The following is a 26,713-nucleotide window of genomic DNA, read 5'->3' on the forward strand; positions in this document are numbered from 1 at the left end:
ATGCACAAAGCATGTCATATATATATATATATATACATATTGTACAGGGAAATACTGATAAAGAATGATAAAAGTCAATTGGAACAGGTCACAGAAAAAAAAAAAACAGAACATCTATTAATTACGTAGGTTCGAGCAATATAAGAACTAAAGGCATCTATTCTAGCAGATAATAATAACAAGAGCCGATAGAGAATGAGAAGGAGAACGAAAAAGAGGGCAGTTAGGAATGCGAAAAACAAATTTATCAGAGGTCTTGCTTCTTGTTATGCAGAAGCGAATGCATCGTGACACAAACTAGAAACCTTCAGAATTGAGACACGGAGACCATGGTATGAAACTTTCTCAATAAGGTTTGGATTAAGCCCAAGAAAACAGGCCTATATAATAACTGTATAAACTCAGTAAATAAGTATAACTTTGAAAACAAAAAAAGTGGTTGTGATTTCCACTACCATACCAACATAATAAAATCACAGACCCCATGAGTACACCTCTCATTGGACCCCAGTTTGAGAACACACTGCTCAAATGGAGGCCTCCACGTTCATTATAATTGCTGGTGTATCTCTGAGTTGCATTAAATCTTGCTCAGTGGCAGTCAGATCTTGAGAGTGGAGCCATTAGAGCTCAAGCAGAAGCCTGATCAATGGCCCAAGTGTGTGCTGACAGCCTGTGTTTCTTCCCTCTGTTGGCTGGACGACTAGAAATCAGTGTTGCTGCACGTTCATCTGCTCTGTTTCTCTCGATCAACAACAGAGCTCTTCCATGTCCACGAAACTAGAAGAGGTGAAAAAAGTGAGAGCTCAGAGATTTTGCTAATTTCTTGTTTTAATTACGTAAAATGTAAACCTATATAAAATGAAAGAAATGAATGGAAGTAGGAAGGTGTGACAGTTCACTTCGTTCATGTTTCGCTTTGGTCCTTATTTTCTAGGCTTGTAGACTCCTATAAATGCTAAATGAATGTCTTCTTATAGAATACTTTATCATACACCAAGAACACACTTGTAATGCATTTATTGTTAGTCTTAGATTATCTGCCATTCATGTTCTTGTGCATGACCTGTTACAATGGATACAATAACTTATAAGAACCAGTGCATTGTAATGTAAACAGGCACCTTGCCGTTAGGATGGCCACCTACAGACTGTTAAACCTGAGGGGGTTCGAGGATGTTGGCGCAGCTGATGGAGCAGATGGTTCCGGCCTGACAGTGAAAAGTGTGTGATGGGTGGAAAGAGGTGTGTTTAATTACACATCAAGTCTCATCTGTTTACAAGCTGGATTGTTGCCCATTACTACAAACCATTACTCTCTCGTTCTCATTCACTCACACACACACACACACACACACACACACTGAGGCTGCACAATTAATCGAATATCGATCTCTATTATGATTTTAACTGCCCACGATTACATGAACATGATCGACTGCGATATTGACGTTTACAGTTCGTCCTCCGCTCATAGAAAACTCTGATGCAGATCAAATCGAGCGCTTCCTAAACTTACAGCCAGTCACCATAGAGTGGCACAGGGATGACATCATTTTGTAACGCCAAAATCCAGAAATCGTAACACTAAAAAGTTGCTAATAGGACTACAGACGTTGTCGGGGACATTAAACGTCATCATGCCGAACAGGAAAAAACTTTGCAGATAAACTGGTTCAAGTGTGCTGTTCACAATTCCCCCAAAAATATCTATGAAGATTCATCCACAGAGTAAATCCGTATTATGGAAAGTGTTTTAAATCAAGTTTGGAACCATCGGAAGCTTGGTGATGGCAACGTTGAAGTCCGGTGACCGTGGTGTAGTTCATTTATAGCGTATGTGTTAGCTGTTTATTTCCAGTGATTGTATTTAGGTTTCAAACTTCATAAAATTTCTGTTCGTTTGTGAAAATTATCTTGATGGACAAAACGTGTTAGTGTTGTAAACTTTTGTTGATCACAGAGCTTTTTTTTTTTTTTTTTTTTTTTTTTTTTGCAATAATCCAAAAGTCTATTGGAAAATCTTTTTGGGTTCTTGTGGAGGGAACCGGTGTGATGCTAACTTCCGGGTTCCGGGACAAAATGACATCACCCCTGCATCACTCTATTGGGTGATTTGTCTGGGTCTCACCTCCTGTAAACACTGTTATTGACTTTTCTGCATTCGCCTGAATTGTTTTCATTTGGTTGCATATTGTTATATTTGATGCATATTTTCATTTGGTTGATGGTATTTTTATTTTTACTCATCCTATATTTTGGGTACAATTTTTATTTATAATTTGCTTCTATGAGATGGTGCACTTTAAGGAAGAGTCTAATTTGATGTAAAGATTTGTACATTAGCAGGAATGTAGCACAACATGGAGGTGAAAGCAGTGGTCTGTTTATTTAAATGATAAATTGCAATAAAAATATGTTGTCCTTAAAATCAATGAATGATCGTGATAAATAATCGTGATCTCAATATTGATCAAAATAACCATGATTTATCATTTTGACCATAATCGTGCAGCCCTAGTAGACACACTATAGAAAAACAAAAGGAAAGGCAAGGATGTAGTCCTGAAACTTGCAGTCACATACAGTGGTCATGTGACTATTATACTTTTCAACATTGATCTGCAAGTTATATTTGATATAAAAAAGGATATGTTTTCCTTCTGCTTGCCATGTATTGCCATGTATTTCAAGATCAGCTGAGATGAGATTTGACTACACATGGGTCTAAGTCAGGATCATTTATTTATTTTAGATATGACATACACAACCAATGTAGTCTTACACATATGGAGGGAAAGTGTACAGTTTATTAAGTGAGATGATGTCTAAATCTCTTGTACATTCTAGATGTACAGCAGTTTCACACATTTAACAGTATTTTTCTGTAAAAGGCTATGATAACAAGCTCAGCACCCGGTCTGACCTGGACCAGCACTACTGGACCCCGTGCAAGTTCTATGAAAACTGTTAGGTGCTGATGGGAAATCTGGAGATCACTAGAATTGAGCACAACCACAACCTCGAATTCCTGAAGGTGAGTCATGCAAACCCTAAACCTTATACTTTAATCCTAATTCCTAAATCTAACCAACCTCAATCTCCAGAGTGCTCAAGGTGAGTCATAAGGACATTAACCTTTAACCTTAACCCCAAATCTGATCCCTAAACTTAAACAGAAGAACTCAACTTTAAGGTGAGCCACACCAACGTTATCCTTTAACTGGTAACCATCAATGCAAATCCATCCTCCAATCCATCCATTTTCTGTACCGCTTATCCTTCCGGGTCACGGCTAACCTGGAGCTTATCCCAGGAGGCATGGGGTACAAGTCAAGGTACACCTTGGACAGGGTGCCAGTCCATCGCAAGGCACAAGCACATACACATTCACAAACTGGACAATGTGGACATGCCAATCAGGAGAGGAAACCAGAGTAGTTTCCCGGAGGAAACCCTTGCAGCATTCAGAGAACATGCAAACTCCGGACACACAGGGCCGTGGTGGGAATCGAACCCCCAACCCTGTAGGTGTGAGATGAACGTGCTAACCACCAAGCCACCGTGTGCACATCACTGCAAATCCTAAACTCTAGACATAAAAAACAAAACTTCAGATTCTATAAGGCAGTATTATATCAACATTAACTTCACAACTTTAAACCTAAATCTTAAACCTAAACAACCTGAAACTACCTGAAGTTAGGCCTAATACATACTCTCAATCTAACCTACCAAACGTCTCATGGCTAAGTAAGCCCAGCATTAATGCTACATCCCAACAACAAAACTTCTTTAAGGTAAATCATATGAAAACCCTAAACTTTATACCCAAACTCTTTATATTTAAACTCCGACTCATTCCCAAGTTCTCCCTTGGGGATCAATAAAATTCATCCATCCATTCATCCATCCATCCATCCATCCACCTAAATGATCACAACTTCCTAAAGACCATCCAAACCTAATCTTAGTTAACTTAATGTTTAGTCACACTGGCACTACTTTTTCAACACTTAAGGCTCAATTTCTACAGCTGTATTCTTTAGATGAGACAGATCCAGCAATGCTATTGCCATATGTATTCAGTATTTTACTACAAACTGACCTTGCCTTTTTTGACTCATGGAGGAGAGCTTACACTTAAACTTGTTAGGAACTGGAACAACAGAAAAATGTGGTTTGGCTGAGAGTCCATGAGGACTGGATTGAGAATCTCTGTTGTTGCTTATGTTTATTTGATGTTTATTTAGTGAGCTAGATAGTAATGAGGCACTAGTATTATCTTCATAATTTGTTGTATCATTGTCCTCTTAAGGCTGCGAGTTAGGCTCCTCAACATTTGGGCATCTGGAGGCTTGATAAGGACTATCAATAGATATGAAGAGAGGAGGAAGAAGAAGAAGCAGTTTTTCTTATTTCATGGGTAATCTCTTGGGTCTTAGCTGTTTCTCTGATTCACTCTGTGATTATGTGGAACAGATGTTCACCTACATTTCAGATTCTCAAGATAAAAACACAGTGGGAAGTTTGTGCATTTGTAATGTAGCTTTATTCTCCAGGGACTTTCTCTAACACGCCTGATTGAGTAAAGAACATCTGCTATTTTTTTTTACTAGGTCATTTCAGCGTGAACACTATCATCATTGCCATTAAATGACATCTATTACAAGCTTTAATGGTGGTTTAATTCTTTCTGGGCTATTTCCATTTTCTATTCTGAACGCAGGCTTGATTAAATGTACTCCGAGTATATGAATACATAGACTGTAAGTTATTTCAAATTGTCCCCACACTGTAAGTGCTCAGTAAACAACACCATAAAGTAAAGCAAGCTTTAAAAAGAATGTTTGAATGCATACAGGCCAGCATACCTTCCTCTTCAATCTCTACATTCTATAATTGGACCTTCAGCAAATTTATAAACATTCCAGGGTCCATTAGATCTGATCTTGACCTTGAGCTACCATTTTGTGTGGAGTTTCATATGTTCTCCCTGTTATTCCTCGGATTTCCTCCTACCTTTCAAAAACAAGCCATTAGGTAGTTTAACTAAGCTAAATTTCCAGCATGCTGAGCAATCCAGAATGTATTCCTGACTTTCTGGACTGAGCTGTTCAGTAGGCTATAGGTCAGGGCTCTGTTCAGGACACTTGAGTTTTTCCACTCCAGCCTTGGCAAAGCATGTCTTCATGGACCTCGCTATGTGCACAGGGGCGTTGTCTTGCTGGAACAGGTTTGGGCCTCTTGGTTCCACTGAAAGGAAATTGTCATTCCACAGCATGCAAACACAAACAAACACATCCTATACAAGTGCGTGACAATACTTTGGGGAAGGTCCAAATATGTTGTGGGTGTGGTGTGATGGTCAGAACAAACTACAGAACTTCCAGAGCATCAAACACTTTTTTTTTTCTTCTGAAAATTCCTGAAGGAATTGCCATGTTGCTCTGTTGTCGCTTTGGTTAACAGTTTCCTTACATTACGCATAATGTAAGTTAGCACAGCTGTGTCGTATACTATAGCTGCACTGCATTCTGGAACTTTGAGTCTAGCGTTTGCTGTCTCCACTACTTCTGTCTTAGAGTTATCCTTAAAACATTGAACGTCACTGGAAAAAGTTGAGTAACAAAATAAGCTCTTGCTCTTTTGTTTTCATGAGCTAACAGCAAAACCTGACTGTTACCACTGTTGTTTGAAACTGTTTATTTATTTATTTTCTTCTATTAAAGGCCAGTGTAACTGCACTAGTAATGTCTCCGTTGATATTTCAATAATAAATGTATTATAAACATGGTGGTTTCCGGGTGGAGGTTTCCTTTAAATAAATTCCAATATTTCCAATTAGGCACAAACTGAAATTTCTTCATTTCATCCAAGCTTAGTAGTGCACTTGAGTATGCGTTCAGCATTTGTTCTTAATTGGCTTGAGTGTTGTAAGTTCAGAATTTCTCATCATTGCGTATTCAACAGCAGGGATATTACATTTATTAACTCACCTTTAGGCATGACCGGCCTACAAATCTATGTGTAGTACTGACGAGTTTGCTATTTTTTATTCTCAACTCATCAGCTAATTATCGGCTCCTTTATGACACTGAGTTAAGGAGCCCAGTTTTGGAGTTTGAGAAAATACAGAACTGTTTAAAACAAAACCCCTATTGGAAGCACTTATGTAAGAATGTAGCTCTGAGAGTTGCTGCTTCTGGAGCTCCATAGCTCCGTTTGGTGTGTAAAAAAGATGCTAAAGAGCATCATTACCCAGAATGCAACAGGGTCAGGAAGTTTGACTTATTTTTGTGCACTTTCTATACTTTCTACTCACCGGTTTGTGTACCTCAAACCCTCATTCTGGCATTTCCATAATATAGCAGGCTTAAATCATTTTGTCCATCCCAACTTTTTTTCTGTCTCTCGATAAGTGTAAGTGAAGAGCCACTCATCTCCATCCATAGAGAATGAACACATTTATCCAGGTATGAGTTGAAAGCACTTGACTCCTCTATATCTCCATTTCAGTCATAGATGCTAAGCTTCTCCTAGTGATAAACCTGCTGTATTTTTTGCTCCAACAAGAGACAGCAGAGCTCTAGAGAGAACTCTAATAGTGACACTGGGCTTAAACACTACCTCATTATCCCACCTCTCCATCACAGTAATGGATAAAAGCTGGAAGCAGTATGGGTTCGAGCGCGCTAGCATTAGCAAGATTAATGCTCCTTAGGGGGAAATGAGGGAATTTTTAGCCCTCGATCCCCTTCACCTTCCCACTGCCAAATCACACAGACATTGCTTTTGCACAATAGAGAAGCTTTTGAGCAAAATTAATGCGGAATTATTTTCAGCATGGTTTTGTCATGCTACAACAGTTCATCACTTAATGATATGACAGACTGGAAGTATAATCTTGGTAATTGCAGACTATGGTTTTGTTCTTTCTTGTGATGTCAGCACTGGACACTCCCATTTATTAGAGGAATAAAATGAGTTTGATTCAGTAGTTATTATTCAAAGCATGGATGACTTCTGTACAGATTCTCAAGACTTTTTTTTGTTGTTGTTAGCAGACAGTGAAGTTAGAGGTCGTGTATCTAACTGTCCACCCTTCCTGACAGTTTTTTTTTTTTTACATTCTACAGAAAATTGGGATTATTATTATTTTTTTACCTATTTTTCAACAAAAAGATATTACAAAATACTGTTTAGAATAGTGGTTATTAAGCAAAATAGTTAGTACAAAGTTAATTACTTGAATCTTAAGTTTTGAATGGGTTTAATCCAAACATCAATAATGTAAATACAAGTCATCCTGTAAAAATAATAACAACCTGAATCTAACAGTGTGTCATGTTGGTGGAAAGCTTCCCATTTCCCTCAGTTCTGACACAATACAATACAGTACTGGATTGTCCAGTATTAAGCCTGCCTGTGTTCTGATGTCTGATATGAACTCTGGATTCACTGAAATAAATGCAGTACTACTCATTAAGTTCATGCACTTGCATCTTGCTACCACACATTATTATATATTAAGTAAATCTCTATCGAGGTGGTCTCCTGAATTGATTTTACTAATATAGGCATCCCTGGCTGCAAAATGTAACTGTAGTGAAAAACTATTTGTTTCCTAAACTATTATTAGATTAACACTAGATAACATTTACAGGAGAATGAGGGCTTGATCATGTTTAGTTCCAGCACTATCCATTATTCTCAAATTCTGAGATACTTTCTGAAATACTTTCTGAGAGCGACCGTGATGACCCCATGAAAGGTACGAAAAAGACTAAGCGTACCCTGCCTGGATTAGGGTTACTGGTACCCACTCATGGAGCCAGTAGGTTTACTGGCAAGGTTGCTGGGTGTATTTTCTATGATAGGGTAAGGAACTTGACAATCTGGGAGAACCTTGGACTAGAGCCACTGCTCCTCCGAATTGATAGGATCCAGTTTATGTGGTCTGGGCACCTTGCAAGAATTTCTCCCGGTAGAACTGTACTAGGCACATCCCACTGGATAGAGACTTTGGAGCAGCCCCAGGACCCGAAGGAGACATGATCTCCCTTATTTGATTTGGGAACATCTGGGGATCCCGTGGAATCTAAGGATACCCTGGTAGGGGCTGGAATCTGTGGCTGGGGTTAGAGAAGTCTAAGCTGAAGTTCTTAGCCTGTTACCAACACGGCAGAGGATGTTTAATTAGGGCTTGAATTAAATAAGGGCAGTAGATCAACATGGCAGCATGGTGGCACAGCAGGCAAGTCTACTGTTTGAGGATTGATCCTGAGCTCGGGTTGCTGTCTGTGTGGTGTTGGCAGTTTTACTCCATGCCCACATAGGTTTTGTCTGGGTTGTTCAGTTTCCAGTCGATTGGCTGCTCTAAATTGCCCCTAGATGTGAATGAGTGTTTGAATGTGTGTGAGCCTGCTGCATTGAAATAGACTGGCATCCCGTAAGGGCTGTGTCCCTGTGCCCAGTAGACAGAGTTGGGAAATAATGAAGCTTTGACCCTTTCTTCATTCTGGTGCTAGATCACAGGTCCAGGGCCATGTGAGGCCATTTTTAATGTCATAGTCAGGAGTTTCAGTTTTGTACAAATTTCTACAAGCCAACTTAGAATTATTAAAAGATGTTTGAGGTCATAGGAAGGGTCAGCATTTTATTTTATTTTTTTTAGCTTTTCTCATGACAGTATTACTAAAATAAAATCACTCACAAAAATTTCTGCATATTTTCTGCGAGCTCTTGACATGGTATAACAAAAATATGTTTAGAACTGAGGACAGTGATGTAAGCTGGAGATTTACAGCATATAATTTATAAATCAATTCCATGTGACAACTACTAGTGCATTCACCTCTACAACTTAGTGTCATCTACGTTATAGGACATAATGATGAGCTGGAGCTCTGTGGGTGTAAACACCAGCAGTGATGTGACTGACAGTGAGAGCTATCAGTGAAGTAACTCAAATGTGCGCTATGTGTCACTTCTGGAAGTAAAGGTGACGCGTTGGAGTGCCATCAGTCGTTAGTGTGACAGAGATGCAAACATGTCAATGGTGTACAAAAACTAAGTAGCCCTGGCACCCAGGACAAGCAGATTTCATGTCAGGGCCGTTAGATTTTTATTCGTTTTGCTCACCAGACAAGTTCAACAAGCAGAAAAAGAAAACTCACAAAACAAAGTTTTCAATTGGTCTTTACATTTAAATGGTATGCACTTCATGGTGGTGTGACACACCACACATGTTAGTCTTTCTCATAAAGCTGTCATATACAGTAACTCTCAGGCTTACTATATGCAGTCACGTCATGGTTAAATATGAATACACTAGCCAGAATAATATGTAAACTCATAGCAAACATGTTTGCCAATGACTTGCTAACTTTTCAAGGGTGCAAACACTCTACTATTTCCTGTAGTCTGTATTAATGCACAAGTAGATCACTATCTACTTATGCCATACCTTATTACATTACATTACCTACCACTTTTTTAACCAGTCAGTTTCTTAGCAACCAAAACATTGGACTGGGCAGCACGTAAGAGCTTTTATTTGCCCTGTGGGCTCGCTAATAAATTTATCATTTGCCCACTCCTGCATGTTCTCTGTCTGTATTAATGACACTGGGAACTAAAGCTGAACCTGGATGTTTACATTTCTGATGAAGGTGCCAGATGGGAAGGTTCTGCACTGTCACAGACCATTAGCTGTTTCAATTAATTTTTTAATTATTATTTTTTAAGCCATTTTGGCTAGTAGAAATGTAGTTCCTGTGATATTAGAGTTCACAGGGTGATTCAGCAAGGTTGTGAGAAAAATTGGCAGTGAGATGACAAGCATGAATCATTATGGTCATTATGGTGTAGAACCCCAGTGTGTGAGGGTGCGGAGGAAGACTTGAGAGACAGGCGGAAGCTTAACTGAGCTCCAGGCTCACCTTTATTCGAACCTTTTTTCAGACCATGCTTTTTAGTGTACCTTCAAAACAATAAACTTGCGGCTTTCGCTCTGTCAGGTTCAAGTTCACACTTTGTGGCATGTGTACATGTGTGTGTGTGTGTGTGTGTGTGTGTGAATGTGGCAAGCTCTGCCAAGCAGTTTCACACACTGTCTCTCTCACTCTCTCACTCTCAGGTAACGTGAGAATCTGAATACACAAAAACACACATAAGTAAACTTGGGCTAATAAGGCAATATATATATATATATATATATATATATATATATATATATATATATATATATATATATATATATAATATGTGTGTGTGTGTATATATATATATATATATATATATATATATATATATATATATATATATATATATATATATATATATATATATATATATATGTATGTATGTATGTATGTATATGTGGACCTGACTGTACACAGTTTATGGTTTTATCAAATATCCATAATTTTTAAACTGCATTTTGATATTGCCACAAGTTGTGGCATTGTTTAACTCTCTAAACAATAAACTACAGGACTACAGCATTCACCCTGTCATCTGGAGGTCACTAGATTTGGCAGTGGTTTCAGTAAGGGAGCAATGGTGTACCCAATCATGGGTGTCTAGTGTAGCTTGCGAATGCGGAAAAGGGTGGATAGCGCATTCCTTCAAGTGTATCACGTGTCGGTGAAGGTGAAAATAAACCGAGCTAGTTTATTATTACCACAGGTGAACAGAATACAAATTTTAAGTGATCTTGGAGTGACAAAGAGTAAAGATGGGTTATTTTCAACCTCTAAGGATTTTGGGATAGTTTACCTATTAATAGAGAAGGTCTCATATTCTGCTTATTAAAGATTAGATTGTGAAGCAAGTATATGAGGGTGAGGAGGTGAGGAAATTATTTTGCATCCTTTACGTCCATCTGCAGGACTGCAGCTCACTCACAACTCAATCAGAATCCCCAAATCACGAAATATATATTCCATTTAAATACATGGAGTGAATACAGATGGGAATACTTCCATCTGTATTCACTTCATTTCCTCTGCTGTTTACCGTGGTGAATTTATATCCTCTTAGTCCCCAACTCTGTACACTACCCCATCCCACCAGCAGAGGCAGCAGTCTCCTGAATTCTAATGTTTTGTGCCACGTCCTTATTTCACAGTAAAGAACTGGTGTATTCTGATCATGATGGAGACGTGGCTAAACAGCAATATTCCCAAATCTGTAGTGGGGTTTGTATATTGTACATTGCAGACAGAACATCTAAAGCTGGCAAGAAAGTAGGAGGTGGACTTTGCGTATGTGTGAATAATGCCTGGTGCACAAATGCAGTCATCATGGACAAATTTTGTACACCTGATTTGGAATATACTGTGGTAAGGTGCAGGCCCTTTTATCTCCCAAGGGAATTATCTGTGGTTCTTGTGATTGCTGCCTACATACCTCCAAACACCAATGTAACATTGGCTCTTGAGCTGTTATACACTGCCATTAGTAAACAGCAGAAGTCACATCCTGAAGGAATCTTCATTGTTGCAGGGGATTTTAATCAGGCGAATCTTAAGTCAGTATATCCAAAATTTCAGAATCAGAATGTTAAATGCCCAACCAGGGGCAAGAACATATTAGATCATGTATATACAAATGTTGATAATGCATATAAAGCCCTGCCATGTCCCCATCTTGGACAGTCTGACCATCTTTCCCTATTAATGGTGCCAGTTTACAAGCCACTCACTAATAGGATTAAAACAACTAGTAAAATAGTTAGAGTTTGCGGAGCGACGTCCCCAGCTGAACTGGAAGGCAGAGCGAAGTCCCCTGTAAGGCCAGGGAGAGGAGCGTGGGTCTCCGTGCGGCCAGGGAGAGGAACGTGGGTCTCCTCGACGCAGAAGGGGGGAACGCTATCTGCCATGGAGCAGGAAGGCTGAGCGGCGTCCTCAGCTGAACAGGCGGGCTGAGCGGCGTCCTCAGCTGAACAGGCGGGCTGAGCGGCGTCCTCAGCTGAACAGGCGGGCTGAGCGGCGTCCTCAGCTGAACAGGCGGGCTGAGCGGCGTCCTCAGCTGAACAGGCGGGCTGAGCGGCGTCCTCAGCTGAACAGGCGGGCTGAGCGGCGTCCTCAGCTGAACAGGCGGGCTGAGCGGCGTCCTCAGCTGAACAGGCGGGCTGAGCAGCGTCCTCAGCTGAACGGGGAGACTGAGCGACGTCCTCAGCTGAACGGGGAGGCTGAGCGACGTCCGCAGCTGAACGGGGAGGCTGAGCGACGTCCGCAGCTGAACGGGGAGGCTGAGCGACGTCCGCAGCTGAACGGGGCAGCGGGACAGCCTCCTTGGCTGTGCAGGGCAGCGGGACAGCCTCCTCGGCTGTGCATGGCAGCGGGACAGCCTCCTCAGCCTGTCTCTCTGAGGTCGCCATGTTGACCTCAGGTGAGAGCTCCACAGCTGAGACCTCCCCGTAGGCCTCAGGCTGGAGCTCTGCTGTCCTCATTGCCCCCCCCAAAAAAATTTCTGGGCCAGCCTTCACCTCTGGACTGCGCAGCAAGGTGTGCCTCCCCTGCAGTGGAAAGCCCCAGATGCTCAGGTTACTCTGCTGGCTATGTTGCAAGGCGGACTGTGGCGTGAGCGGAGCTTGGCGATGCGTGTCGGCGGACTGTGGCGTGAGCAGAGCTTGGCTGGGCATATCAGCAGCCTGGAACGGGAGCTCAGGGACTGGAGGCTGGACCTGGAGCTCAGGGACTGGAGGCTGGACCTGGCGCTCAGGGACTGGAGGCTGGACCTGGAGCTCAGGGACTGGAGGCTGGACCTGGAGCTCAGGGACTGGAGGCTGGACCTGGAGCTCAGGGACTGGAGGCTGGACTTGGATCTCAGGGACGTGAGACTTGACTTGGATCTCAGGGACGTGAGACTTGACTTGGACCTTAGGGACTTCAGAGACATGAGACTTGACTGGGACTTGGACTTTCCTGACTGGAGGCTTGGCTTGGATCTCAGGGTTGAGCTCTGTATGACGTTGCCTGTAGTAGTGGGTAAACGGCAGGGCAGGTTCGCCTTCCAGACTTACACCCCTGAGAAGTCGCTCAGGCTCCCCGCTCAGCTGAGGTTGTCGCTCAGGCTCCCCGCTCAGCTGAGGTCGTCGCTCAGGCTCCCCGCTCAGCTGAGGTCGTCGCTCAGGCTCCCCGCTCAGCTGAGGTCGTTGCACAGGCTCCCCGCTCAACCGAGGTCGTCGCTCAGCCAACTTGCTCCATGGCAACTAGCGTTCCCCCCTTCTGCTTCAAGGAGACCCACGCTCCTCTCCCTGGCCGCACGGGGGACTTCTCTCGGCCTTCCAGTTCAGCTGGGGGCGTTGCACCGCTTTCATGCTCTGCCGAGGTAATATCTCAGCCTCCCTGTGCCATTGTAGAAGCCGCCCGGCCTCCTGGTTTTGCGGGGGACATTTTCTCCAGGGGGCCAGGACCACCAGATGGAGGACGTATAATTTTGGGAGAGGGTTCTGTCACGTATCGGGAAACTCTGGACTCCACTTCCCATCAGCCACTGCACTGCACTAGTTGTCACATGACCACCTGCACCTGATTCACGTTTTGGTTAATGGGTATTAATGGGCACTCATGGGTATAAATGGTCCTTGTCTGCACCATTAGTTTGTCTTTCGTTGTCTTAGAAGCCCGTTGTTGATGTCTCGACATTTGTTTCTTGCCACAGTGTGTTTCAAGGTTGTTATAGTGTATGTGTTTCTTAGTACGTTTCTTTAAATAAATGTCCTTATCTGCTTCTGGCTCAACCATCCGAATTGTGACATAATGAATCCTGAATATATGAAAGATCCACTTTTTTAATTAAAATATGGAAAAATATGAACTTTTCCACGATATTCTAATTTTCTGAGATGCACCTGTATGCGTATGTATGGTCACATGCCTTGCGCTATTGAATTAATGCAGTAGCCTTGATGTGGAGTTTTCCACCCATTACCTCAGACCCAAAAGTGCTGGGATTTACAAATTCAGTCCTCCTACATACAGCCTTGACTGATATGCTAATGACTTTCAAGTATCTGAGCTGTGGGTCCTGAATTTTTAATACAGTATGCCAAACCTTAAGTAAATAGATTCAGCTTATGTTCACACACTTGGCTGATCTTCAGCATTTTTAATACAATTTTATAGACTTGAGTTCCGGGTGCAGTGCAGTAGTTGGGTTTGGGTTTTTGAGTATAGTCGTGTACATTTCCACACCTGTCTAGATTGACTTGTAGATTTAATCAGATATATGCAGGCAGCTTCAGGAAGGCAATGGAAGGAACAAAACGTTCGGGTGACATTGGAGCACTCATGGGAGGGAGATTGAAAACAAGTTTTTAAGCTGCATTCTGGATCAGTTGCAGGGGTCTGATGGCACACAGGGGAAGCTCAGCAGAGAGAAGATAGTTGGTATAAGTCATCAAACCTTATGTTGACAGGTCTAGGTCAAATGTCATGAGTAATGTATTATCAAGATGTCCAAAGCTTTCCAATAAAGATGTCCAAAGATGGTGAAAAAAGAATGAAATAGAAGGCAAATATACATATCATCTCACTTGATGCGCTTGAATCATCATCACTGACGGTCAGGGTGTCCTCGACTTCTAAATATGAAGCAAATAAAATGTAAATGTGTGATAAATAAAAGACTTTACAGTATGAAATATTCATACTTTTATGTCATGACTTATGTGTAGTTTGCAAGATTGTTCTGGGCTGCGCTAATACAGTGGTTATTGGTATTTGGATAGCTTGGTTATGTTCCAACGATCTTGGATTCACTTGGCCTTGTGTGGACATTTCAGGACACCCGTCGTCAGAAATAATCACAACGCCGCTGTCTAAAAGAAGCAGTAAACAAATAAAATATTCTCTTACCAGTTACCTTTTTTGCTCAGTTCTAAGAGACAAATTTAAATGTCTTAGTAGGTTTGCGTTCGTTTGCTACAATTTCCCTGACGATAGAATCAGGTATAGTTACAGAGAATAGTTCGGTCTTGCTCTGCAATAAAAATTTTATGTAATGTTCTCCCCTGGGTTTCCTCCGGGTAGTCTAGTTTCCTCCCCGAGTCCAAAGACATGCATGTTAGGCCGATTGGCATGACCAAAGTGTCTATAGTGTATGATTGGATGTGTGAATGAAGGGGAGTGTGCCCTGTGATGGATTGGCATGCTGTCCAGGTTGTACCCCGCCTTGTGCCCCATGCTCCCTGGGATAGGCTCCAGGTTCCTCGTGACCCTGAATGATAAGTGATATAGAAAATGGATGGATGGATGGAACTTTATGTATAGACATATACCAGAATATATAAATGACCGGACAAGTAGACGGACCAGCTCTGTTGAAACGTTAAGAATATTCTATATGTTAAAATGACAAATGTCTTTATAGGGAATTTTCCGGACATATGTTTAGCTGGAAACTAGGGACGGATGAGATGTACATTTATGTTTGTATGCTACGTGTGTGTATGACTAGGTGATTGACCATCATTTACACGTATGTTTTTAGGGAGTTACCCGTGTATGGAAACAAAGTGTATGTTTGTGTGTATGGGAATGAAGGGGTTTTAATAATTAGGATAACTGATGATAATTGTGATAATCATCATTGATATTCATTATGAGAATTATGACAAATACTGAAGACCTTTGAGTTAGACCTGATAAAATAAGGTTTGATGACTTATACCATCTTCTCTCTCTCTCTCTCTCTCTCTCTCTCTCTCTCTCTCTCTCTCTCTCTCTCTCTCTCTCTCAGCCAGGAGTAAGTCACAGTAGTCTAGTCAGATTAGACAGTGTAGGGACAAAAGGATAGTTGTTTGTCCAGAGCTACCCCAAGGTTGTGTGCATTTCCAGATTGTTTGATCCAAGAACTGTCCAGTGAGATCAAAATATCATTTTGTATGGGGATGCATCTCAAGAAAACTACATCAGCTCAGTCTTGCTTGGATTTAGTTTCAGTTTAGCTGTCATCCATGATGAAATCTCTGTACAGAAACATGAGTATCTGAGTGAGGAAAGGAGAGGATGTGTTGGGTGTCATCAGCATAGCGTTGGTACGAAAAACATGTAAATATAATATATCACTGGGAGAGCAGGTACAGAGGGAAAACAGTAGAGGACCTAGCACCGAGCTCTGTGGGACAACAGTGGAGAGTCTCGTCCATGTCACCTGATATGACTCATTCTAATTCCACCGATTTCCGACACTTGTGAGTCTTCCAAAGGCTGCTGTATGGTTAATGAGGATTAGAAAATGGATGACAAAACTGGATCTAAGAGGTCATTTTGGGTAGGATAGAGAGAACTGATTGTATACAGCATGTTCAAGAACTTTAGAAAGAAAGGAGAGAAGTGATACCAGTCGGACATTACTGATGTCTGAGGTATCTAGTCTGGGCTTTTTCTTACTGTCTTGAAGCAGTTGGTAATTGACCAGATGTTATGGAGTCGTTTAGTACAGTTGTGGTTGGATTTTGGGTGAAGGACAGTAGGTAGGTTTGGGTTTTAGGTGCAGTACATTAGTTGAGGTCTGGGCACAGTACAGTAGTTGGACTTTGGTTCTGGTTCTGGGTGCAGTGCAGTAGGTAGTTCTGGTTGAAGTACCATTGTTGGTTTTGAGTTCTGGGTGTAGTACTGTAACTCAAGCTGGGTTCTGAGTGCAGTGCAGTAGTTGGGTTTGAGTTCTGGTTGTAGTACCATTGTAGGTGTGGGGTTCTGGGTGCAATACAGTAGGTCAGGTGGGTTCCGGATGCAGTACAGTAACTGGGGTTCGGTTCTGGGTGCTGTACAGTAGCCGGGTTTGGGTTCTGGCAGCCAGTAAATCATTTATTTTCCACCCCTCAGTTGGTTCAGTCCATGCAGATGCCGTCAGTGAGGTCCTGAGTGAGGCCTTTATGGTCTTTACTGTGGCTTTGACAAACATTTATGAGATTTACTCAGACCTTTCAGTTTAAATTGATCGTGAACCTGTTCAGGCTGCAGAGGAATAACATCCATCAATTACTGTGCAATTTCGAGAGGAGGCACAAACTGACAACAGGGCCTTCAACTTTAATCAGGCCAGGATGAGCAATCTCGTACAGAATTTTTAACTTGTGTCTTCCTGACTCACAACTAAGTAGCCAAGAGACTACTTATACATGAACACGGCCGCTTTTGGGTGGGCTGAATTTTGTTTCCACAAATTACTTTTAAATTGCTCCGTTCAGGAACAAAGTCCTAAAACAATTCTTGCAGAGTATCTCGGTTTTGTAATAGCACTGACCCTTCTATTGCTAAGACTCTTCAGCTCCTACATTGTTTTCGTTGCATATAAGATCATTTCAGTTATGAGGAATCCCCATACTTGTTTAACATGCCATTTTTCATCCAGACTCATTAGGAAATAATAGGATTCGAGTGGCTGAAATGAAATCAGAGGCTAGAAACTGAGTTGCAGTTTAAGAGGCTGTAGGAAGATGAGTGGCTCTTCCACACACACACACACACACACACACACACACACACACACACACACACACACACACACACACACACACACTACAGTTACATTAACTCATCCATTCATCATTCTAAACAGCGACTCTGTTTTCTCAGAAACCATAGCTAAGGAGACTGCAGCTTGTTGTCTTGGAGCTCTGTGTGGTAACAAATCTTACACTAATGCATTTTAATAAAACAAAAAAACGGAATAACGGAATTTAAGCTATAAGCAAGGAATAAATGAACAATAACCCTTTCTTATAGTAAAATGACGAGCGCTGTAGTAGTGCGAAGACGTGGAGTTACTATTAGCATGTTGAAATTGATTACTTTTATTCCTCTTCTCACACAGCACTCTGCCATCAATTTCAATTGTTTTGTTGTTTAAAAACATTCACGTCTTTCAACAAATCATGTCGGTTTTCTTTTTCTACTGACAGAAATTCTGAACGGTGGTGTGTATGTGAATCAGAGCATGTTCCTGTGAGATGCTGACACCATCATGAGCTGCTGGTGGTGGTGCCATCCAACAACAGGTAGTATTCATGTCAGTAAGTTTTTGTTTGTTTGTTTGTTTGTTTTTTAAATGAACAAACGATCCATTATTTTACTGTTACATATTAACTCAATGTTTTAAGTGCATCATATGGTGGGATCTGCTCTAACAAGGGGGATCTTTATCTTGATCAGAATTTACTAGAAGGCTTGCATGTACTTTTCGGCAATTTATTTCTGCAATTCAAGGAAACAATTGAAAAGTTGTTAAATTTCAGGCACACGATGTGTTGTATCTTAACAGCTTTGTCTTTGGACAGTGATAGATTAAAGCTGACGATGTTCAAAATGCACAGCAAGAGAATCAGGGACAAAGCTGTGAGTGTCCAAAATTAGCTTTATTCATTTTTGAGGCTTTTTTTATTATTTAGAATTATCTCATCACCAATAATCTGTATGTCGTGCTTTTTTTTGTGTGTGTGTGTTTTTTTTTCAATCAGACATTCTACATGTATAATGCTAAAACTGATCGTTATGATTGCTGACCTATAAAACAGAGCAGCGTCTATTACAGATACGACAGGCACAGAAAAGTAATAGTACCCCAAAAATTGACAGATTCCTGAGTTTCAATTACTTCAGGTTATTGCTGCACGCACACAGGGATAGTATACATGCCTAGATTTTAATTAGACCAGCATTTCACTCTTTTACATTCTGCCTTGGATCAATTGCTCATTATGTTTTTTGGGTTGTTTTTTTTTTTTTTTTGCACTTTCCACATGTGAAATTAATAAAAACATTTATCCCAAAACAAACCTTGCCAAATGATTTATGAGCTAAAGTGTGACAAATATGATTCGTTCATCCAAACCCATTGACCTGTAAACTCTTGATTATGTGTTACTGTGTATTTGAAGTAGCTTTGTATCGACTTTAGTGACAGCGTCGAGAAATGTCCACACGAGTGAGGCGCAAAAGAGTCTGAAGAGTCTAATTTGCTTATCGTGAACGTCTTGATTGAATATCAAAAGGAGAACATGATTTAAAAAGCTACACTGTGGTCTCCTCCGTATAATTTTTGTAACAAGATGGAGGTGGAGGAAACATCTGTCCTGAAGATGACCTGAACGTCCACCAGTTCATTTACAGTCCAGATTTTACCTTCAAATCTTTTAGCTCACGCTGCAGAAGTTAAGATGAGGACGTACCGATAAATATTTCTCATTGTGAATATGAATTTATTGGCGTTTGTTACGTGGGGTTAATGTATTTATATTCCCTGCCTGGTCTTTCATCATTTTAAACTCCTGCCTCTTGACATTTCGGTGTTGCTAATGAGGTGAAACGTTCTAATAATGAAAACTGCAGCATAAAGAAAATGTAATAGCGCCTCACACACTCTCGCTCTGAACATTCATTATTAAAAACGTGACTAGTCGATAAAAAAAAAAGAACACCCTGTATGCTATTTGTTTATTTATTTATTTTTCCATGCCGTTACACAGAACACAAGGAAACACAAGTCTGTGTGTGAGGTGGAAATTTAAATGTCATTTTTAAATATCATTTTTCTTTTTCTTTCAGTTCGTTATCTCTATTTGCTGCTTAATGCAATATTCAGTCAAGGAATGTTAACACAAGTTTCTTTTATAACACGTCCAGTAGATAGATATATGTTTGGGCTTTTTTTTTTGTTGTGGCCAGAGAATATGACGAACCTTCTTCAACGATGTTCTTTAATCTCAGCGTCACTGGAGGACGAACGCTTTACACGTGAGGACGAAATGCACATAAATGCACAATTTATGCATAAATATGTAACTGAATATTACAATATTTTGGACATTGGATGATTTGAAACTGTTGACAGGGTCAAATTTTGTAGGCTTTCCTTAAATGAAATACACATGCACATCAGTGCTATGGATCCATTTGGTCTTTGCACTCATTCCTTGGTACGTCACAGTTTGCATGATTCTGAATAAATAAACTGCGTCCCTTACCCCTGTTTTAACCTTTTATCATTCTTTAGGCAGTTACTATTAATAATTAGCATAAGATCCGGACGTGTTTGAGTACATTACTCGTACTTTTTTTAAAATATTCTTCACATTTAATGTCCTACAGCTCTTCATATCCTACACACACACACACCATCATTCAAATCCACTTTAAGAATAAAACTTATTTTTTTAAGAATAAAATCCTGGGACATTGCTGATTTTCCTTTTTCCATTCATCCGCATGCTGATTTATATTCTCTCGTCTCCTGTGTGCATTTCTCAGCTCTGTGCCAAGCTCCGTTCTCTTGAACTTTGTTGATCTCACCACAATTTTGGCTTGCGAGCTCATTAAAAAAAGACGAGCGGTTATATAAATGTACTTATTTACTTCCGCAAGTTCATCAAAAATTCATTAGCATTTCATAAACGGATACATATACCATCAGAGGAACACAGATAGTAATATCCACATTGTTAAAAGAACAACATTTGTGTATAAAACTTATTAAAACCATATCAACAATCAGACATGGTTTTTTATTGTTGATACTATAGAACATATTATAGAAAATAGCCGCATTATTGTCAGAGAAAATGAACCAACACCTTCTGAACAATCAGGACTGAGAATACGGCAGCATCGTGGAATAAAAAACGAACAAATAATTGAAAAGTATGCACTCTAACACTCCTGATTCAACGCATTAACTCTTGTTAAAGGGACAGTGGATGAGTTGGAACAGAGGACATATTAAAGTGGACATTTTTTCCAGCAGAACACATACTAACACATTAATTTCAAACCAAGTGCATGGTGAGGATAAAGCGGATGTGATGCATTGTGCAGCGCAGGTTGGGTTTGATGTCATTAGTGTGCTAATGGCTCTGTGGTGAGGAGGATCAATGGCTCCATTAGTTGCCTTGCTCATTAGTCACTTATCCACACAGACCATTGAAGCAGACTGATACACAGATACACTTTGGGTGTGTATTTACGCACACACAAACACACACACACACACACTTGGCTTCAACATGTAAAGATGAACTCATTATTGTTTCCTGAGAATGGGTGTCTTGAATGCTATAGGGTTTGTTCTAGTGTTAATCTCAATTTAAGACGAATTTGTTAATATCACTTTACACTCTAAGCTCATGAAGTATTTTTTTAAAACACTTTAAGGGTTAATTGTATCTTTTATATATATATATATATATATATATATATATATATATATATATATATATATATATATATATATATATATACTCTATGATCAAACTAACACCGGCTCAATCCAACATCACAGTCAAACTAATACTGTTCCGGATTATTATCCCTTTCCCATCGGATGCTGTGATCGTTATTATGCATTACGGAAGGGAGTGTTTTTATATATCAATTTATAGTGATATATTTAGTCTCCGGTGTGTCTGTGTATGTTTTACAGATGCAGAGCTGCATGTGCGTGATGGGCATGTGTGTTCAGACGTAGGATCTTGCAGCCCTGGTCCTGGTCAGGACTTTATCATAGGTCAGTCTGTATTTATTATACATAATAATTCATACTTTACAGTGTGAAACAAAAAGTATCGTTCACTATCAGTAATTGCTTTCATTAAAATTGAGATAAATTCACCATTGTGAGAAATCTGAACGGTAACCAGACTCATTCACGTGGCGCCCCAGGTGTACCACCAGGAAATAAGCCTCCTTTTTATGTAAGCAAAGCACAAAACAGTTCATAAAACAGTTCTTCATTTTAAAACAGTTCATAAAACATTTGATAATTTTCAAACAAATATCAAATAGATTTAACTGATCATTCAATCGAGGCACAACCGGTGTGCGTGGAGTTTGCGTGTTCTCCCGGCTCTTCGGGGGTTTCCCCTGGGTACTTCCGGTTTCCTCCCCCATTTTAAAGACATGAGATGTAAGCTGATTGGCACCTAGAAATTGTCCGTAGTGTATGATTGTGTGTGCGCGATTGGTGGCACTCTGTCCGGGGTGTCCCCCGTCTTGCGCCCCAAGTCCCCTCTGCGTGCAATGGGTTGGCACCCCGTCTAGGGTGTCCCCCATCTTGTACCCCGAGTCCTCTGGGATAGGCTCCAGGCTCCCCGCAACCCTGTGTAGGATAAGCGGATGTATAGGTATAGATTCATATGAACATAAATGCTGTAAAATGGATTTGCCAACATAGTTTTTAATATTACAGTTCAGCTAAGCACAACTTTTAGTGACACATTAATCAAAAAAAAAATGTGTCTTGCAATTTTGAGTTCTTTAGCTGGCTACCCTGAAGCAAAAAAGCACCCATACCCCCACCCCTCCACCCCCGCCCCCGCCCCTGCCCGCCACTCGTAGATGATTAACAAGGACTGTAATAGGAAAGAATTTAAGTGGAACCAAATTGCCCATTAGAGCTCAGGGTCACGGTGAAGAGTCCAGTTGAGAGATTTAACTTTCTGCTACAAGTGCATTCTGGGTAAAAGGCCTTCACCTAGTACAACTTGTCAAATTGCAGCCAGATGTGATCGGGGTGATTTTTGTGCTCATGATTTTGTGCTCATGTTTTCCATTTACGTCTGACGCAAGAGCATAATGAAGACGCGATCCCAAAGATAATGCCATTTTTCACCTGTAAGGAATTTTTTTTAATATATATTTAAAAAAGCAAACAAGTGTAAATGAATGAATAGAAAATCTCCTATATGTAGTCCCATTTGTTCCTGACTTTTCAGAACACTCTGAATATTCATGCACGTGTACCTTAGATCAGTGCATTAGTACATCTTCTTCTCGGAAACCCATTTCTGCACACACACACACACACACACACACACACACACACACACACACACACACACACACATACACACGCACGAGTACATACTGAGGGTCGGTCTCACTAATAGCGGTCAGCTCTCTCGATACGCAAGGAAACACTAAACACACTCTTGCGTTCTTTTTGTTCCCCTCAGGGTCTTCAGAGATAATGTTTTCTGTGGGGATTTGGGAGGACATGATTTGGAGCACTAAAAGCTCTTTTGTTGTCGGTCATTCTTCCAGGAAAGTGCGGTGTTAATGCGTAACCGTCTGTATCTATTCAGAATGAAATAAAACCACCTACTAAAGTGTCACAGCATTGCAGAAAGTGGTGGTTAGTCTGAAAAATGATTTTAAACCTGTGGTTTGGGAAAGGCTTTGTTTGTTTGTTTGTTTGTTTGTTTGTTTGTTTGTTTGTTTCTCCCCAGGAGGCTGTGATGGTGTCCAGCATGGATCACCCACACCTGTTGCATCTACTCAAAGTGTGTGTGTGAGCCCCAAAATGCAGCTGGTGACCCAGTTCGTGAACCATAGCTGCCTGCTGGATTATATTCACACATACACACAACATCGGCTCTCAGCTGCTGCCGAACACTAAACTAAGAGCTGCTTGCGTGTGTGTTTTGAAACGGAACGGTGTCATAGAAAGCAGCGAAATAATTGTTTAATAGTTTAAATCATGCCGCTCGGGCCTCGTTTCCACGTTTTCAGGGAAATCTCCTGTAAAACAGTGCTTATTGATTTGTGTGGAAAACCAAAGGACCTTTCTCTTACCCCATTTCTTTCTGAGATGACTCTTTCCCTGTTTTCACACACTGCATGCAGCTGTGATTAAACCATAGGCCTTAAAGAAGGGGAAGGAAAAAAAAGGCCTGGAGTAGCATAAAGGTGCTTCATCTTCATCTTCATCTTCAATCAAAAAGCACACAAAAACAGCTGAAGGGAATCGGACAGGTTCAGACTTTGTTTACCAATGTTCCAATCTCCCTCCCGGCAAGCAATAACAGCTGAGGAAAGCACCATTTCTGACTTCTTCATTCACTTTAGGTGTCCATATTATTAGTGATAAAGCACACACACACACACACACACACACACACACACACACACACACACACACACACACACATATGACTGGCTCCACACAGCACAGCTCCAGTCTTCCTCTCTCACATGCACGGTTTTCCTGAGCTGCCTTTGGTGTTCAGGGAGGCATCTCCGGCGTTGCCTTGGCTGAGGATGGATTTCCAAAGTTCTGGCTTTCTCACGATCTAGCCGCAGGAGCACGTGTGCGAAAAGTGCAAAGGAAATGAGTTCCAGGCACAGAAGATGAAGGACGCATTTGCAGGACAACTTCATCAGCAACCCCTTTTTATTTTTTCCCCCCTTTCCGTTGAGCTTGTCACAGCGATGCCATCACGCAGAGGTGAGAGGAAACATGCTCAGAGTGAACGGCTACCAATTTGAAATTCTATCACTTCTGATAGAGTTGAGTGAGTGAGGCAGTTCCACTGCTGGTTTCCATGTAACTTATAAATGAACTATCTGTGGAAAAAGAAATGTAGTGCAATAAGTAAGGAATAAAACACTGGGTGTGGTGGCGTTACAGGAAAAAGATCAACAGTGTGCTGCGGTGATGATGCAGACTTGCTTTTACCACAAAAAAAAAAAATTTTGTTTTGTTTTTCTAACAAAAAGTGTTTTATTAAATTTTTATTTTTATTTATTTATTTTTTTTACCAACCCTAACATTTTTTTAATCAGCCATGTCGTACTTTAAAAAAAAAAAATCTATATACAGTTACTAGAGCTGCATCTTTTATCTATCCATTTATGTAAGCCTAGTGTATGTATTTTTTCAAATGAACAGCGGACAAAGCTCTGGAGGCATTGATCAAAACAAAGCAGACTAAAGACTGTGCTCTGTAAATATCAAGCATCTTCCCACAATACATGTAGCCTGATAAAACTATATCTTATACATAAACATTATCATGAGGCGGTCAAGAAAATGTCTACAGACAAGACTAGGTGAGTAAAAATAACCCAGTAAATAACCCAGCTTTCCCAGTATGTCGTTATTGATGATCAATCACAATGTTGGGCTCAGACGTCATGGCCCTCTCTCTTTCACTGCAAAACTACTTGACCCAAGTTGACTAATGTAGCTAGCTAATGCACTTTATTTGAAATCCGTTTTCTAATGTTATAAATAATCAGCCTAGTAGCCTAAATGCATGAATACGCATTTGTATGAAATGTTCCCTGACTACAGCATTTGGCAGATGCCCTTATCCAGAGCGACTTAAAATTATCTAATTTTTTTAAACAACTCAGCAGTTGAGGGTTAAGGGCTTTGCTCAAGGGCCCAGCAGTTGGTGGTGCTTGGATTTGAACGTGTGACTTTCCGATCAGAGGGCCAATGTCCTAACCATGGAGCTACCACTTCCCAATTAGTTAGACTTACCTTGAGGTTACTCATTTCACTTTTGGCATTGATTAGTATCAAAAAACATGTACTTGTGAAAAAATGTCATGGGAACATCCGTTAGTCAGTTCTGATTAGCACTCATGTTAGAGCAGCTGTAAACAGTCAGTCTATCACCTACAATTGTGTTTTACCATCTTCTCTCTCTCTCTCTCTCTCTCTCTCTCTCTCTCTCTCTCTCTCTCTCTCTCTCTCTCTGCATGCTAATAGTAATGTTATTGAGTGCTTTTGTATGAGAATATATCCCACTCTAAGGTTCCAGTTTACAGCAGAATAGATTATTGACGAACTAATTAACTGTGGCAGTATGTTTCGAGGAGATACTTTATTGAAAATAAGATAGAGGCCTCCACCTGTTCTATTGTATGTCACTGGCTGTGTCAGAACTCATTAGCACTTTCTGAGACTGGCTCAGCATCCACAGAGACAAATCATATCAGATGGTGTGTGCTGTTGGAGTCCTTCCAGTATCTGTGTGCCTGCTAGGTCAATTAAAACACTCAATAAACCTGCCAAGGAAAGACACAGTCACACCAAACACTCCTGCCACTGTGCAAACACAAACTCAGTACTCAGTCCAGTAATCTGAAGATACACTATATGAATGAAAGTTTTTGTGGACACCTGACCATCACACCCATATGTGGTTCTTCCTCAAACTGTTGCTACAAAGTTGTATGGAACATCTTCGTACGCTGTAGCATTACTGGAACTAAGAGGCACAGACCTGTTCCAGCATGACGATGCACAAAAAGAGCGTCATGAAGATAGTGTTTGCCAAGGTTGGAGTAGAACAACCTGAGTGTCCTGCACAGAATCCTAACCTCGACTCCGCTGCACACCTTTGGGATAAACTGGTACACCGACTGCACCCCAGGCCTCCTCACGTCCTGTAACATCAGCGCCTGACCAAACTAATGCTCTTGTCGCTGAATGAACACAAATCTCCACATTCATGCTCCATAATAAAATGGAAAGCCTTCTCAAATGAGTGGAGATTATTATAACAGCAAAGTGGGACTAAATCTATAATGGAAAGCTCAACAACACGTACGAGTGTTATGGTGTACCATACGCGGGGTTTAGACACATTTATACTGTTAAATTCTGGATTCTGATTAGATTCCTGTATGTTCATAGGTAAAAAGCCGATAAAGCTTTCACTTTCTTTCTGAATATATATATATATATATATATATATATATATATATATATATATATATATATATATATATATATATATGTATGTATATGTAAACTAGCACTGACAGAGAATGATCATAATTCATCATAATAATTTAACAGGCATCTTTACGACATCCAACAAGTCAGTGTGGCTATGTATCATCAATATGTTTTTTTTTTTCACCCCTTTGTATCTGCCTTACAATTATATGTAGGCATGTATAGGTATGTG

The 26,713-nt window shown here is 40.6% G+C and overlaps 1 long non-coding RNA gene across 1 annotated transcript; it reads left to right on the top strand.

Moving 5' to 3' along the window:
* The first annotated feature begins 82 nt into the window (after nucleotides 1-82).
* On the top strand, nucleotides 83-24,425 carry LOC108258872 (uncharacterized). Its single transcript, XR_006981154.2, has 4 exons — nucleotides 83-1,245; nucleotides 2,895-3,037; nucleotides 17,921-18,016; nucleotides 21,433-24,425. It is a non-coding gene; the product is annotated as an uncharacterized LOC108258872 (long non-coding RNA).
* The last annotated feature ends 2,288 nt before the right edge of the window (nucleotides 24,426-26,713 follow it).

The sequence above is a fragment of the Ictalurus punctatus genome, chromosome 26 (genome assembly GCF_001660625.3).
Source record: "Ictalurus punctatus breed USDA103 chromosome 26, Coco_2.0, whole genome shotgun sequence".
Taxonomy (NCBI): domain Eukaryota; kingdom Metazoa; phylum Chordata; class Actinopteri; order Siluriformes; family Ictaluridae; genus Ictalurus; species Ictalurus punctatus.